Raw genomic sequence first — 16,574 nt, 5'->3', positions numbered from 1 at the left:
GTTTGGCTGTGTGTGTCTGTGTGTGCTCGTTGAAGCTGCGCCCAACGCGTTTTGAATCTGCATAACTCTGCCCACTTTGACACACCCACCATCCCCATTGTGACTGCAGGTGAAGGTTCCGTGCTAAGATTCTATCGACTGCAGGCAGCGCACCTGGTTGGTCAAAAGCATTAGAATACTCCTCACACAGGTGTATCTACAAGACACAAGACTAGCAGATTCGAGATCAGCACAGACACCAGTTTTCCTTTTTTTCAAATACCTATCATACACCGCATTTCAAAGTCGGTGGTCCACAAGAGGTAAACAATGTCTTCCAAAAGAATTCATGATCGGTGGTCACAAATGTGGTATGTATGGCAGAACTACTCATTGGATGCTTCAATTTAAATACCAAGTGCTGACAGCAGGCAGGGGCCTAATTCTGTAGATGGCACAGTATATTTGCTACACTGTAAGAAAGGCCTAATTCAGGCCTACATCTTAACACACCTGTGGCAGCAACCAGGAAAGACTGAAAATTGATTGCCTGATTGATTGATTGATTGCCTATTGAATGCAATGCAATGCTTGACATACATACATACATACATACATACATACATACATACATACATACATACAGAGGTGAAAGCAAGGCACACAAAATGTTGCAATTAGGCAAGTGAAATCGAGCAGCATGCTACATTTGGCAGCCAGCGGCATGTGAAATGTGCTTCCTTAACAACCCTGAAATAAATTCCCATCTAGGGTTCCAAGACAACTTACTGTGCTGATTAATTTCCATTCAATCTGTTTTTAGAAACCGGATCAGAGAAGGAGTGCACTGTTCCCGGAGAGACTGCAATAGCGGGTCAATGCGTGGAGTGGACAGAGCAAGCTCCATTTCCAGCTCCCTGTTCCAAAAAGCCATTTAATATATGGTCCCCACATGGGGGACGTATCAGATATTAAACTGATAAGAACAGATACTACACTTGATCTTAGCCATAGGAGGCCGAGAAGCGATGGCCTGAAATGGTTGGCCATTTCAGACGCACCCAGGCCTACAACCGACACCCATTGTGGAGACCTAGCCAAAGATTGCCGCAAGGAAGACATTTTCAGAAACTCTGGATGCATTCTCAATGACAGTTCGGGTGTGCTTGGGTTTTGGTCGGTTGTTTGGCTGTGTGTGTCTGTGTGTGCTCGTTGAAGCTGCGCCCAACGCGTTTTGAATCTGCATAACTCTGCCCACTTTGACACACCCACCATCCCCATTGTGACTGCAGGTGAAGGTTCCGTGCTAAGATTCTATCGACTGCAGGCAGCGCACCTGGTTGGTCAAAAGCATTAGAATACTCCTCACACAGGTGTATCTACAAGACACAAGACTAGCAGATTCGAGATCAGCACAGACACCAGTTTTCCTTTTTTTCAAATACCTATCATACACCGCATTTCAAAGTCGGTGGTCCACAAGAGGTAAACAATGTCTTCCAAAAGAATTCATGATCGGTGGTCACAAATGTGGTATGTATGGCAGAACTACTCATTGGATGCTTCAATTTAAATACCAAGTGCTGACAGCAGGCAGGGGCCTAATTCTGTAGATGGCACAGTATATTTGCTACACTGTAAGAAAGGCCTAATTCAGGCCTACATCTTAACACACCTGTGGCAGCAACCAGGAAAGACTGAAAATTGATTGCCTGATTGATTGATTGATTGCCTATTGAATGCAATGCAATGCTTGACATACATACATACATACATACATACATACATACATACATACATACATACAGAGGTGAAAGCAAGGCACACAAAATGTTGCAATTAGGCAAGTGAAATCGAGCAGCATGCTACATTTGGCAGCCAGCGGCATGTGAAATGTGCTTCCTTAACAACCCTGAAATAAATTCCCATCTAGGGTTCCAAGACAACTTACTGTGCTGATTAATTTCCATTCAATCTGTTTTTAGAAACCGGATCAGAGAAGGAGTGCACTGTTCCCGGAGAGACTGCAATAGCGGGTCAATGCGTGGAGTGGACAGAGCAAGCTCCATTTCCAGCTCCCTGTTCCAAAAAGCCATTTAATATATGGTCCCCACATGGGGGACGTATCAGATATTAAACTGATAAGAACAGATACTACACTTGATCTTAGCCATAGGAGGCCGAGAAGCGATGGCCTGAAATGGTTGGCCATTTCAGACGCACCCAGGCCTACAACCGACACCCATTGTGGAGACCTAGCCAAAGATTGCCGCAAGGAAGACATTTTCAGAAACTCTGGATGCATTCTCAATGACAGTTCGGGTGTGCTTGGGTTTTGGTCGGTTGTTTGGCTGTGTGTGTCTGTGTGTGCTCGTTGAAGCTGCGCCCAACGCGTTTTGAATCTGCATAACTCTGCCCACTTTGACACACCCACCATCCCCATTGTGACTGCAGGTGAAGGTTCCGTGCTAAGATTCTATCGACTGCAGGCAGCGCACCTGGTTGGTCAAAAGCATTAGAATACTCCTCACACAGGTGTATCTACAAGACACAAGACTAGCAGATTCGAGATCAGCACAGACACCAGTTTTCCTTTTTTTCAAATACCTATCATACACCGCATTTCAAAGTCGGTGGTCCACAAGAGGTAAACAATGTCTTCCAAAAGAATTCATGATCGGTGGTCACAAATGTGGTATGTATGGCAGAACTACTCATTGGATGCTTCAATTTAAATACCAAGTGCTGACAGCAGGCAGGGGCCTAATTCTGTAGATGGCACAGTATATTTGCTACACTGTAAGAAAGGCCTAATTCAGGCCTACATCTTAACACACCTGTGGCAGCAACCAGGAAAGACTGAAAATTGATTGCCTGATTGATTGATTGATTGCCTATTGAATGCAATGCAATGCTTGACATACATACATACATACATACATACATACATACATACATACATACATACAGAGGTGAAAGCAAGGCACACAAAATGTTGCAATTAGGCAAGTGAAATCGAGCAGCATGCTACATTTGGCAGCCAGCGGCATGTGAAATGTGCTTCCTTAACAACCCTGAAATAAATTCCCATCTAGGGTTCCAAGACAACTTACTGTGCTGATTAATTTCCATTCAATCTGTTTTTAGAAACCGGATCAGAGAAGGAGTGCACTGTTCCCGGAGAGACTGCAATAGCGGGTCAATGCGTGGAGTGGACAGAGCAAGCTCCATTTCCAGCTCCCTGTTCCAAAAAGCCATTTAATATATGGTCCCCACATGGGGGACGTATCAGATATTAAACTGATAAGAACAGATACTACACTTGATCTTAGCCATAGGAGGCCGAGAAGCGATGGCCTGAAATGGTTGGCCATTTCAGACGCACCCAGGCCTACAACCGACACCCATTGTGGAGACCTAGCCAAAGATTGCCGCAAGGAAGACATTTTCAGAAACTCTGGATGCATTCTCAATGACAGTTCGGGTGTGCTTGGGTTTTGGTCGGTTGTTTGGCTGTGTGTGTCTGTGTGTGCTCGTTGAAGCTGCGCCCAACGCGTTTTGAATCTGCATAACTCTGCCCACTTTGACACACCCACCATCCCCATTGTGACTGCAGGTGAAGGTTCCGTGCTAAGATTCTATCGACTGCAGGCAGCGCACCTGGTTGGTCAAAAGCATTAGAATACTCCTCACACAGGTGTATCTACAAGACACAAGACTAGCAGATTCGAGATCAGCACAGACACCAGTTTTCCTTTTTTTCAAATACCTATCATACACCGCATTTCAAAGTCGGTGGTCCACAAGAGGTAAACAATGTCTTCCAAAAGAATTCATGATCGGTGGTCACAAATGTGGTATGTATGGCAGAACTACTCATTGGATGCTTCAATTTAAATACCAAGTGCTGACAGCAGGCAGGGGCCTAATTCTGTAGATGGCACAGTATATTTGCTACACTGTAAGAAAGGCCTAATTCAGGCCTACATCTTAACACACCTGTGGCAGCAACCAGGAAAGACTGAAAATTGATTGCCTGATTGATTGATTGATTGCCTATTGAATGCAATGCAATGCTTGACATACATACATACATACATACATACATACATACATACATACATACATACAGAGGTGAAAGCAAGGCACACAAAATGTTGCAATTAGGCAAGTGAAATCGAGCAGCATGCTACATTTGGCAGCCAGCGGCATGTGAAATGTGCTTCCTTAACAACCCTGAAATAAATTCCCATCTAGGGTTCCAAGACAACTTACTGTGCTGATTAATTTCCATTCAATCTGTTTTTAGAAACCGGATCAGAGAAGGAGTGCACTGTTCCCGGAGAGACTGCAATAGCGGGTCAATGCGTGGAGTGGACAGAGCAAGCTCCATTTCCAGCTCCCTGTTCCAAAAAGCCATTTAATATATGGTCCCCACATGGGGGACGTATCAGATATTAAACTGATAAGAACAGATACTACACTTGATCTTAGCCATAGGAGGCCGAGAAGCGATGGCCTGAAATGGTTGGCCATTTCAGACGCACCCAGGCCTACAACCGACACCCATTGTGGAGACCTAGCCAAAGATTGCCGCAAGGAAGACATTTTCAGAAACTCTGGATGCATTCTCAATGACAGTTCGGGTGTGCTTGGGTTTTGGTCGGTTGTTTGGCTGTGTGTGTCTGTGTGTGCTCGTTGAAGCTGCGCCCAACGCGTTTTGAATCTGCATAACTCTGCCCACTTTGACACACCCACCATCCCCATTGTGACTGCAGGTGAAGGTTCCGTGCTAAGATTCTATCGACTGCAGGCAGCGCACCTGGTTGGTCAAAAGCATTAGAATACTCCTCACACAGGTGTATCTACAAGACACAAGACTAGCAGATTCGAGATCAGCACAGACACCAGTTTTCCTTTTTTTCAAATACCTATCATACACCGCATTTCAAAGTCGGTGGTCCACAAGAGGTAAACAATGTCTTCCAAAAGAATTCATGATCGGTGGTCACAAATGTGGTATGTATGGCAGAACTACTCATTGGATGCTTCAATTTAAATACCAAGTGCTGACAGCAGGCAGGGGCCTAATTCTGTAGATGGCACAGTATATTTGCTACACTGTAAGAAAGGCCTAATTCAGGCCTACATCTTAACACACCTGTGGCAGCAACCAGGAAAGACTGAAAATTGATTGCCTGATTGATTGATTGATTGCCTATTGAATGCAATGCAATGCTTGACATACATACATACATACATACATACATACATACATACATACATACATACAGAGGTGAAAGCAAGGCACACAAAATGTTGCAATTAGGCAAGTGAAATCGAGCAGCATGCTACATTTGGCAGCCAGCGGCATGTGAAATGTGCTTCCTTAACAACCCTGAAATAAATTCCCATCTAGGGTTCCAAGACAACTTACTGTGCTGATTAATTTCCATTCAATCTGTTTTTAGAAACCGGATCAGAGAAGGAGTGCACTGTTCCCGGAGAGACTGCAATAGCGGGTCAATGCGTGGAGTGGACAGAGCAAGCTCCATTTCCAGCTCCCTGTTCCAAAAAGCCATTTAATATATGGTCCCCACATGGGGGACGTATCAGATATTAAACTGATAAGAACAGATACTACACTTGATCTTAGCCATAGGAGGCCGAGAAGCGATGGCCTGAAATGGTTGGCCATTTCAGACGCACCCAGGCCTACAACCGACACCCATTGTGGAGACCTAGCCAAAGATTGCCGCAAGGAAGACATTTTCAGAAACTCTGGATGCATTCTCAATGACAGTTCGGGTGTGCTTGGGTTTTGGTCGGTTGTTTGGCTGTGTGTGTCTGTGTGTGCTCGTTGAAGCTGCGCCCAACGCGTTTTGAATCTGCATAACTCTGCCCACTTTGACACACCCACCATCCCCATTGTGACTGCAGGTGAAGGTTCCGTGCTAAGATTCTATCGACTGCAGGCAGCGCACCTGGTTGGTCAAAAGCATTAGAATACTCCTCACACAGGTGTATCTACAAGACACAAGACTAGCAGATTCGAGATCAGCACAGACACCAGTTTTCCTTTTTTTCAAATACCTATCATACACCGCATTTCAAAGTCGGTGGTCCACAAGAGGTAAACAATGTCTTCCAAAAGAATTCATGATCGGTGGTCACAAATGTGGTATGTATGGCAGAACTACTCATTGGATGCTTCAATTTAAATACCAAGTGCTGACAGCAGGCAGGGGCCTAATTCTGTAGATGGCACAGTATATTTGCTACACTGTAAGAAAGGCCTAATTCAGGCCTACATCTTAACACACCTGTGGCAGCAACCAGGAAAGACTGAAAATTGATTGCCTGATTGATTGATTGATTGCCTATTGAATGCAATGCAATGCTTGACATACATACATACATACATACATACATACATACATACATACATACATACAGAGGTGAAAGCAAGGCACACAAAATGTTGCAATTAGGCAAGTGAAATCGAGCAGCATGCTACATTTGGCAGCCAGCGGCATGTGAAATGTGCTTCCTTAACAACCCTGAAATAAATTCCCATCTAGGGTTCCAAGACAACTTACTGTGCTGATTAATTTCCATTCAATCTGTTTTTAGAAACCGGATCAGAGAAGGAGTGCACTGTTCCCGGAGAGACTGCAATAGCGGGTCAATGCGTGGAGTGGACAGAGCAAGCTCCATTTCCAGCTCCCTGTTCCAAAAAGCCATTTAATATATGGTCCCCACATGGGGGACGTATCAGATATTAAACTGATAAGAACAGATACTACACTTGATCTTAGCCATAGGAGGCCGAGAAGCGATGGCCTGAAATGGTTGGCCATTTCAGACGCACCCAGGCCTACAACCGACACCCATTGTGGAGACCTAGCCAAAGATTGCCGCAAGGAAGACATTTTCAGAAACTCTGGATGCATTCTCAATGACAGTTCGGGTGTGCTTGGGTTTTGGTCGGTTGTTTGGCTGTGTGTGTCTGTGTGTGCTCGTTGAAGCTGCGCCCAACGCGTTTTGAATCTGCATAACTCTGCCCACTTTGACACACCCACCATCCCCATTGTGACTGCAGGTGAAGGTTCCGTGCTAAGATTCTATCGACTGCAGGCAGCGCACCTGGTTGGTCAAAAGCATTAGAATACTCCTCACACAGGTGTATCTACAAGACACAAGACTAGCAGATTCGAGATCAGCACAGACACCAGTTTTCCTTTTTTTCAAATACCTATCATACACCGCATTTCAAAGTCGGTGGTCCACAAGAGGTAAACAATGTCTTCCAAAAGAATTCATGATCGGTGGTCACAAATGTGGTATGTATGGCAGAACTACTCATTGGATGCTTCAATTTAAATACCAAGTGCTGACAGCAGGCAGGGGCCTAATTCTGTAGATGGCACAGTATATTTGCTACACTGTAAGAAAGGCCTAATTCAGGCCTACATCTTAACACACCTGTGGCAGCAACCAGGAAAGACTGAAAATTGATTGCCTGATTGATTGATTGATTGCCTATTGAATGCAATGCAATGCTTGACATACATACATACATACATACATACATACATACATACATACATACATACAGAGGTGAAAGCAAGGCACACAAAATGTTGCAATTAGGCAAGTGAAATCGAGCAGCATGCTACATTTGGCAGCCAGCGGCATGTGAAATGTGCTTCCTTAACAACCCTGAAATAAATTCCCATCTAGGGTTCCAAGACAACTTACTGTGCTGATTAATTTCCATTCAATCTGTTTTTAGAAACCGGATCAGAGAAGGAGTGCACTGTTCCCGGAGAGACTGCAATAGCGGGTCAATGCGTGGAGTGGACAGAGCAAGCTCCATTTCCAGCTCCCTGTTCCAAAAAGCCATTTAATATATGGTCCCCACATGGGGGACGTATCAGATATTAAACTGATAAGAACAGATACTACACTTGATCTTAGCCATAGGAGGCCGAGAAGCGATGGCCTGAAATGGTTGGCCATTTCAGACGCACCCAGGCCTACAACCGACACCCATTGTGGAGACCTAGCCAAAGATTGCCGCAAGGAAGACATTTTCAGAAACTCTGGATGCATTCTCAATGACAGTTCGGGTGTGCTTGGGTTTTGGTCGGTTGTTTGGCTGTGTGTGTCTGTGTGTGCTCGTTGAAGCTGCGCCCAACGCGTTTTGAATCTGCATAACTCTGCCCACTTTGACACACCCACCATCCCCATTGTGACTGCAGGTGAAGGTTCCGTGCTAAGATTCTATCGACTGCAGGCAGCGCACCTGGTTGGTCAAAAGCATTAGAATACTCCTCACACAGGTGTATCTACAAGACACAAGACTAGCAGATTCGAGATCAGCACAGACACCAGTTTTCCTTTTTTTCAAATACCTATCATACACCGCATTTCAAAGTCGGTGGTCCACAAGAGGTAAACAATGTCTTCCAAAAGAATTCATGATCGGTGGTCACAAATGTGGTATGTATGGCAGAACTACTCATTGGATGCTTCAATTTAAATACCAAGTGCTGACAGCAGGCAGGGGCCTAATTCTGTAGATGGCACAGTATATTTGCTACACTGTAAGAAAGGCCTAATTCAGGCCTACATCTTAACACACCTGTGGCAGCAACCAGGAAAGACTGAAAATTGATTGCCTGATTGATTGATTGATTGCCTATTGAATGCAATGCAATGCTTGACATACATACATACATACATACATACATACATACATACATACATACATACAGAGGTGAAAGCAAGGCACACAAAATGTTGCAATTAGGCAAGTGAAATCGAGCAGCATGCTACATTTGGCAGCCAGCGGCATGTGAAATGTGCTTCCTTAACAACCCTGAAATAAATTCCCATCTAGGGTTCCAAGACAACTTACTGTGCTGATTAATTTCCATTCAATCTGTTTTTAGAAACCGGATCAGAGAAGGAGTGCACTGTTCCCGGAGAGACTGCAATAGCGGGTCAATGCGTGGAGTGGACAGAGCAAGCTCCATTTCCAGCTCCCTGTTCCAAAAAGCCATTTAATATATGGTCCCCACATGGGGGACGTATCAGATATTAAACTGATAAGAACAGATACTACACTTGATCTTAGCCATAGGAGGCCGAGAAGCGATGGCCTGAAATGGTTGGCCATTTCAGACGCACCCAGGCCTACAACCGACACCCATTGTGGAGACCTAGCCAAAGATTGCCGCAAGGAAGACATTTTCAGAAACTCTGGATGCATTCTCAATGACAGTTCGGGTGTGCTTGGGTTTTGGTCGGTTGTTTGGCTGTGTGTGTCTGTGTGTGCTCGTTGAAGCTGCGCCCAACGCGTTTTGAATCTGCATAACTCTGCCCACTTTGACACACCCACCATCCCCATTGTGACTGCAGGTGAAGGTTCCGTGCTAAGATTCTATCGACTGCAGGCAGCGCACCTGGTTGGTCAAAAGCATTAGAATACTCCTCACACAGGTGTATCTACAAGACACAAGACTAGCAGATTCGAGATCAGCACAGACACCAGTTTTCCTTTTTTTCAAATACCTATCATACACCGCATTTCAAAGTCGGTGGTCCACAAGAGGTAAACAATGTCTTCCAAAAGAATTCATGATCGGTGGTCACAAATGTGGTATGTATGGCAGAACTACTCATTGGATGCTTCAATTTAAATACCAAGTGCTGACAGCAGGCAGGGGCCTAATTCTGTAGATGGCACAGTATATTTGCTACACTGTAAGAAAGGCCTAATTCAGGCCTACATCTTAACACACCTGTGGCAGCAACCAGGAAAGACTGAAAATTGATTGCCTGATTGATTGATTGATTGCCTATTGAATGCAATGCAATGCTTGACATACATACATACATACATACATACATACATACATACATACATACATACAGAGGTGAAAGCAAGGCACACAAAATGTTGCAATTAGGCAAGTGAAATCGAGCAGCATGCTACATTTGGCAGCCAGCGGCATGTGAAATGTGCTTCCTTAACAACCCTGAAATAAATTCCCATCTAGGGTTCCAAGACAACTTACTGTGCTGATTAATTTCCATTCAATCTGTTTTTAGAAACCGGATCAGAGAAGGAGTGCACTGTTCCCGGAGAGACTGCAATAGCGGGTCAATGCGTGGAGTGGACAGAGCAAGCTCCATTTCCAGCTCCCTGTTCCAAAAAGCCATTTAATATATGGTCCCCACATGGGGGACGTATCAGATATTAAACTGATAAGAACAGATACTACACTTGATCTTAGCCATAGGAGGCCGAGAAGCGATGGCCTGAAATGGTTGGCCATTTCAGACGCACCCAGGCCTACAACCGACACCCATTGTGGAGACCTAGCCAAAGATTGCCGCAAGGAAGACATTTTCAGAAACTCTGGATGCATTCTCAATGACAGTTCGGGTGTGCTTGGGTTTTGGTCGGTTGTTTGGCTGTGTGTGTCTGTGTGTGCTCGTTGAAGCTGCGCCCAACGCGTTTTGAATCTGCATAACTCTGCCCACTTTGACACACCCACCATCCCCATTGTGACTGCAGGTGAAGGTTCCGTGCTAAGATTCTATCGACTGCAGGCAGCGCACCTGGTTGGTCAAAAGCATTAGAATACTCCTCACACAGGTGTATCTACAAGACACAAGACTAGCAGATTCGAGATCAGCACAGACACCAGTTTTCCTTTTTTTCAAATACCTATCATACACCGCATTTCAAAGTCGGTGGTCCACAAGAGGTAAACAATGTCTTCCAAAAGAATTCATGATCGGTGGTCACAAATGTGGTATGTATGGCAGAACTACTCATTGGATGCTTCAATTTAAATACCAAGTGCTGACAGCAGGCAGGGGCCTAATTCTGTAGATGGCACAGTATATTTGCTACACTGTAAGAAAGGCCTAATTCAGGCCTACATCTTAACACACCTGTGGCAGCAACCAGGAAAGACTGAAAATTGATTGCCTGATTGATTGATTGATTGCCTATTGAATGCAATGCAATGCTTGACATACATACATACATACATACATACATACATACATACATACATACATACAGAGGTGAAAGCAAGGCACACAAAATGTTGCAATTAGGCAAGTGAAATCGAGCAGCATGCTACATTTGGCAGCCAGCGGCATGTGAAATGTGCTTCCTTAACAACCCTGAAATAAATTCCCATCTAGGGTTCCAAGACAACTTACTGTGCTGATTAATTTCCATTCAATCTGTTTTTAGAAACCGGATCAGAGAAGGAGTGCACTGTTCCCGGAGAGACTGCAATAGCGGGTCAATGCGTGGAGTGGACAGAGCAAGCTCCATTTCCAGCTCCCTGTTCCAAAAAGCCATTTAATATATGGTCCCCACATGGGGGACGTATCAGATATTAAACTGATAAGAACAGATACTACACTTGATCTTAGCCATAGGAGGCCGAGAAGCGATGGCCTGAAATGGTTGGCCATTTCAGACGCACCCAGGCCTACAACCGACACCCATTGTGGAGACCTAGCCAAAGATTGCCGCAAGGAAGACATTTTCAGAAACTCTGGATGCATTCTCAATGACAGTTCGGGTGTGCTTGGGTTTTGGTCGGTTGTTTGGCTGTGTGTGTCTGTGTGTGCTCGTTGAAGCTGCGCCCAACGCGTTTTGAATCTGCATAACTCTGCCCACTTTGACACACCCACCATCCCCATTGTGACTGCAGGTGAAGGTTCCGTGCTAAGATTCTATCGACTGCAGGCAGCGCACCTGGTTGGTCAAAAGCATTAGAATACTCCTCACACAGGTGTATCTACAAGACACAAGACTAGCAGATTCGAGATCAGCACAGACACCAGTTTTCCTTTTTTTCAAATACCTATCATACACCGCATTTCAAAGTCGGTGGTCCACAAGAGGTAAACAATGTCTTCCAAAAGAATTCATGATCGGTGGTCACAAATGTGGTATGTATGGCAGAACTACTCATTGGATGCTTCAATTTAAATACCAAGTGCTGACAGCAGGCAGGGGCCTAATTCTGTAGATGGCACAGTATATTTGCTACACTGTAAGAAAGGCCTAATTCAGGCCTACATCTTAACACACCTGTGGCAGCAACCAGGAAAGACTGAAAATTGATTGCCTGATTGATTGATTGATTGCCTATTGAATGCAATGCAATGCTTGACATACATACATACATACATACATACATACATACATACATACATACATACAGAGGTGAAAGCAAGGCACACAAAATGTTGCAATTAGGCAAGTGAAATCGAGCAGCATGCTACATTTGGCAGCCAGCGGCATGTGAAATGTGCTTCCTTAACAACCCTGAAATAAATTCCCATCTAGGGTTCCAAGACAACTTACTGTGCTGATTAATTTCCATTCAATCTGTTTTTAGAAACCGGATCAGAGAAGGAGTGCACTGTTCCCGGAGAGACTGCAATAGCGGGTCAATGCGTGGAGTGGACAGAGCAAGCTCCATTTCCAGCTCCCTGTTCCAAAAAGCCATTTAATATATGGTCCCCACATGGGGGACGTATCAGATATTAAACTGATAAGAACAGATACTACACTTGATCTTAGCCATAGGAGGCCGAGAAGCGATGGCCTGAAATGGTTGGCCATTTCAGACGCACCCAGGCCTACAACCGACACCCATTGTGGAGACCTAGCCAAAGATTGCCGCAAGGAAGACATTTTCAGAAACTCTGGATGCATTCTCAATGACAGTTCGGGTGTGCTTGGGTTTTGGTCGGTTGTTTGGCTGTGTGTGTCTGTGTGTGCTCGTTGAAGCTGCGCCCAACGCGTTTTGAATCTGCATAACTCTGCCCACTTTGACACACCCACCATCCCCATTGTGACTGCAGGTGAAGGTTCCGTGCTAAGATTCTATCGACTGCAGGCAGCGCACCTGGTTGGTCAAAAGCATTAGAATACTCCTCACACAGGTGTATCTACAAGACACAAGACTAGCAGATTCGAGATCAGCACAGACACCAGTTTTCCTTTTTTTCAAATACCTATCATACACCGCATTTCAAAGTCGGTGGTCCACAAGAGGTAAACAATGTCTTCCAAAAGAATTCATGATCGGTGGTCACAAATGTGGTATGTATGGCAGAACTACTCATTGGATGCTTCAATTTAAATACCAAGTGCTGACAGCAGGCAGGGGCCTAATTCTGTAGATGGCACAGTATATTTGCTACACTGTAAGAAAGGCCTAATTCAGGCCTACATCTTAACACACCTGTGGCAGCAACCAGGAAAGACTGAAAATTGATTGCCTGATTGATTGATTGATTGCCTATTGAATGCAATGCAATGCTTGACATACATACATACATACATACATACATACATACATACATACATACATACAGAGGTGAAAGCAAGGCACACAAAATGTTGCAATTAGGCAAGTGAAATCGAGCAGCATGCTACATTTGGCAGCCAGCGGCATGTGAAATGTGCTTCCTTAACAACCCTGAAATAAATTCCCATCTAGGGTTCCAAGACAACTTACTGTGCTGATTAATTTCCATTCAATCTGTTTTTAGAAACCGGATCAGAGAAGGAGTGCACTGTTCCCGGAGAGACTGCAATAGCGGGTCAATGCGTGGAGTGGACAGAGCAAGCTCCATTTCCAGCTCCCTGTTCCAAAAAGCCATTTAATATATGGTCCCCACATGGGGGACGTATCAGATATTAAACTGATAAGAACAGATACTACACTTGATCTTAGCCATAGGAGGCCGAGAAGCGATGGCCTGAAATGGTTGGCCATTTCAGACGCACCCAGGCCTACAACCGACACCCATTGTGGAGACCTAGCCAAAGATTGCCGCAAGGAAGACATTTTCAGAAACTCTGGATGCATTCTCAATGACAGTTCGGGTGTGCTTGGGTTTTGGTCGGTTGTTTGGCTGTGTGTGTCTGTGTGTGCTCGTTGAAGCTGCGCCCAACGCGTTTTGAATCTGCATAACTCTGCCCACTTTGACACACCCACCATCCCCATTGTGACTGCAGGTGAAGGTTCCGTGCTAAGATTCTATCGACTGCAGGCAGCGCACCTGGTTGGTCAAAAGCATTAGAATACTCCTCACACAGGTGTATCTACAAGACACAAGACTAGCAGATTCGAGATCAGCACAGACACCAGTTTTCCTTTTTTTCAAATACCTATCATACACCGCATTTCAAAGTCGGTGGTCCACAAGAGGTAAACAATGTCTTCCAAAAGAATTCATGATCGGTGGTCACAAATGTGGTATGTATGGCAGAACTACTCATTGGATGCTTCAATTTAAATACCAAGTGCTGACAGCAGGCAGGGGCCTAATTCTGTAGATGGCACAGTATATTTGCTACACTGTAAGAAAGGCCTAATTCAGGCCTACATCTTAACACACCTGTGGCAGCAACCAGGAAAGACTGAAAATTGATTGCCTGATTGATTGATTGATTGCCTATTGAATGCAATGCAATGCTTGACATACATACATACATACATACATACATACATACATACATACATACATACAGAGGTGAAAGCAAGGCACACAAAATGTTGCAATTAGGCAAGTGAAATCGAGCAGCATGCTACATTTGGCAGCCAGCGGCATGTGTAGAAATGTGCTTCCTTAACAACCCTGAAATAAATTCCCATCTAGGGTTCCAAGACAACTTACTGTGCTGATTAATTTCCATTCAATCTGTTTTTAGAAACCGGATCAGAGAAGGAGTGCACTGTTCCCGGAGAGACTGCAATAGCGGGTCAATGCGTGGAGTGGACAGAGCAAGCTCCATTTCCAGCTCCCTGTTCCAAAAAGCCATTTAATATATGGTCCCCACATGGGGGACGTATCAGATATTAAACTGATAAGAACAGATACTACACTTGATCTTAGCCATAGGAGGCCGAGAAGCGATGGCCTGAAATGGTTGGCCATTTCAGACGCACCCAGGCCTACAACCGACACCCATTGTGGAGACCTAGCCAAAGATTGCCGCAAGGAAGACTTCAGAAACTCTGGATGCATTCTCAATGACAGTTCGGGTGTGCTTGGGTTTTGGTCGGTTGTTTGGCTGTGTGTGTCTGTGTGTGCTCGTTGAAGCTGCGCCCAACGCGTTTTGAATCTGCATAACTCTGCCCACTTTGACACACCCACCATCCCCATTGTGACTGCAGGTGAAGGTTCCGTGCTAAGATTCTATCGACTGCAGGCAGCGCACCTGGTTGGTCAAAAGCATTAGAATACTCCTCACACAGGTGTATCTACAAGACACAAGACTAGCAGATTCGAGATCAGCACAGACACCAGTTTTCCTTTTTTTCAAATACCTATCATACACCGCATTTCAAAGTCGGTGGTCCACAAGAGGTAAACAATGTCTTCCAAAAGAATTCATGATCGGTGGTCACAAATGTGGTATGTATGGCAGAACTACTCATTGGATGCTTCAATTTAAATACCAAGTGCTGACAGCAGGCAGGGGCCTAATTCTGTAGATGGCACAGTATATTTGCTACACTGTAAGAAAGGCCTAATTCAGGCCTACATCTTAACACACCTGTGGCAGCAACCAGGAAAGACTGAAAATTGATTGCCTGATTGATTGATTGATTGCCTATTGAATGCAATGCAATGCTTGACATACATACATACATACATACATACATACATACATACATACATACATACAGAGGTGAAAGCAAGGCACACAAAATGTTGCAATTAGGCAAGTGAAATCGAGCAGCATGCTACATTTGGCAGCCAGCGGCATGTGAAATGTGCTTCCTTAACAACCCTGAAATAAATTCCCATCTAGGGTTCCAAGACAACTTACTGTGCTGATTAATTTCCATTCAATCTGTTTTTAGAAACCGGATCAGAGAAGGAGTGCACTGTTCCCGGAGAGACTGCAATAGCGGGTCAATGCGTGGAGTGGACAGAGCAAGCTCCATTTCCAGCTCCCTGTTCCAAAAAGCCATTTAATATATGGTCCCCACATGGGGGACGTATCAGATATTAAACTGATAAGAACAGATACTACACTTGATCTTAGCCATAGGAGGCCGAGAAGCGATGGCCTGAAATGGTTGGCCATTTCAGACGCACCCAGGCCTACAACCGACACCCATTGTGGAGACCTAGCCAAAGATTGCCGCAAGGAAGACATTTTCAGAAACTCTGGATGCATTCTCAATGACAGTTCGGGTGTGCTTGGGTTTTGGTCGGTTGTTTGGCTGTGTGTGTCTGTGTGTGCTCGTTGAAGCTGCGCCCAACGCGTTTTGAATCTGCATAACTCTGCCCACTTTGACACACCCACCATCCCCATTGTGACTGCAGGTGAAGGTTCCGTGCTAAGATTCTATCGACTGCAGGCAGCGCACCTGGTTGGTCAAAAGCATTAGAATACTCCTCACACAGGTGTATCTACAAGACACAAGACTAGCAGATTCGAGATCAGCACAGACACCAGTTTTCCTTTTTTTCAAATACCTATCATACACCGCATTTCAAAGTCGGTGGTCCACAAGAGGTAA

At 44.8% G+C, this 16,574-nt stretch overlaps 14 non-coding genes across 14 annotated transcripts; all 14 read right to left on the bottom strand.

The window, feature by feature from the left end:
- Positions 1 to 816: 816 nt before the first annotated feature.
- Positions 817 to 1,009, bottom strand: LOC138654245 (U2 spliceosomal RNA). Its single transcript, XR_011316155.1, has one exon. It is a non-coding gene; the product is annotated as a U2 spliceosomal RNA (small nuclear RNA).
- A 969-nt stretch (positions 1,010 to 1,978) lies between these two features.
- LOC138654243 (U2 spliceosomal RNA) lies at positions 1,979 to 2,171 on the bottom strand. The gene has a single exon (XR_011316154.1). It is a non-coding gene; the product is annotated as a U2 spliceosomal RNA (small nuclear RNA).
- Positions 2,172 to 3,140: 969 nt separating this feature from the next.
- LOC138654242 (U2 spliceosomal RNA) lies at positions 3,141 to 3,333 on the bottom strand. The gene has a single exon (XR_011316153.1). It is a non-coding gene; the product is annotated as a U2 spliceosomal RNA (small nuclear RNA).
- A 969-nt stretch (positions 3,334 to 4,302) lies between these two features.
- On the bottom strand, positions 4,303 to 4,495 carry LOC138654241 (U2 spliceosomal RNA). Its single transcript, XR_011316152.1, has one exon. It is a non-coding gene; the product is annotated as a U2 spliceosomal RNA (small nuclear RNA).
- Positions 4,496 to 5,464: 969 nt separating this feature from the next.
- LOC138654240 (U2 spliceosomal RNA) lies at positions 5,465 to 5,657 on the bottom strand. Its single transcript, XR_011316151.1, has one exon. It is a non-coding gene; the product is annotated as a U2 spliceosomal RNA (small nuclear RNA).
- A 969-nt stretch (positions 5,658 to 6,626) lies between these two features.
- Positions 6,627 to 6,819, bottom strand: LOC138654239 (U2 spliceosomal RNA). Its single transcript, XR_011316150.1, has one exon. It is a non-coding gene; the product is annotated as a U2 spliceosomal RNA (small nuclear RNA).
- A 969-nt stretch (positions 6,820 to 7,788) lies between these two features.
- On the bottom strand, positions 7,789 to 7,981 carry LOC138654238 (U2 spliceosomal RNA). The gene has a single exon (XR_011316149.1). It is a non-coding gene; the product is annotated as a U2 spliceosomal RNA (small nuclear RNA).
- A 969-nt stretch (positions 7,982 to 8,950) lies between these two features.
- LOC138654237 (U2 spliceosomal RNA) lies at positions 8,951 to 9,143 on the bottom strand. Its single transcript, XR_011316148.1, has one exon. It is a non-coding gene; the product is annotated as a U2 spliceosomal RNA (small nuclear RNA).
- Positions 9,144 to 10,112: 969 nt separating this feature from the next.
- LOC138654236 (U2 spliceosomal RNA) lies at positions 10,113 to 10,305 on the bottom strand. Its single transcript, XR_011316147.1, has one exon. It is a non-coding gene; the product is annotated as a U2 spliceosomal RNA (small nuclear RNA).
- Positions 10,306 to 11,274: 969 nt separating this feature from the next.
- Positions 11,275 to 11,467, bottom strand: LOC138654267 (U2 spliceosomal RNA). The gene has a single exon (XR_011316175.1). It is a non-coding gene; the product is annotated as a U2 spliceosomal RNA (small nuclear RNA).
- A 969-nt stretch (positions 11,468 to 12,436) lies between these two features.
- Positions 12,437 to 12,629, bottom strand: LOC138654266 (U2 spliceosomal RNA). Its single transcript, XR_011316174.1, has one exon. It is a non-coding gene; the product is annotated as a U2 spliceosomal RNA (small nuclear RNA).
- A 969-nt stretch (positions 12,630 to 13,598) lies between these two features.
- Positions 13,599 to 13,791, bottom strand: LOC138654259 (U2 spliceosomal RNA). Its single transcript, XR_011316169.1, has one exon. It is a non-coding gene; the product is annotated as a U2 spliceosomal RNA (small nuclear RNA).
- A 972-nt stretch (positions 13,792 to 14,763) lies between these two features.
- LOC138654247 (U2 spliceosomal RNA) lies at positions 14,764 to 14,956 on the bottom strand. Its single transcript, XR_011316157.1, has one exon. It is a non-coding gene; the product is annotated as a U2 spliceosomal RNA (small nuclear RNA).
- A 966-nt stretch (positions 14,957 to 15,922) lies between these two features.
- LOC138654235 (U2 spliceosomal RNA) lies at positions 15,923 to 16,115 on the bottom strand. The gene has a single exon (XR_011316146.1). It is a non-coding gene; the product is annotated as a U2 spliceosomal RNA (small nuclear RNA).
- Positions 16,116 to 16,574: the final 459 nt, after the last annotated feature.

This window comes from Ranitomeya imitator, unplaced genomic scaffold (assembly GCF_032444005.1).
Source record: "Ranitomeya imitator isolate aRanImi1 unplaced genomic scaffold, aRanImi1.pri SCAFFOLD_1415, whole genome shotgun sequence".
NCBI lineage: Eukaryota > Metazoa > Chordata > Amphibia > Anura > Dendrobatidae > Ranitomeya > Ranitomeya imitator.
The sequence above is the reverse complement of the archived record's forward strand: the minus strand, read 5'-3'. Positions and strand labels throughout refer to the sequence as shown.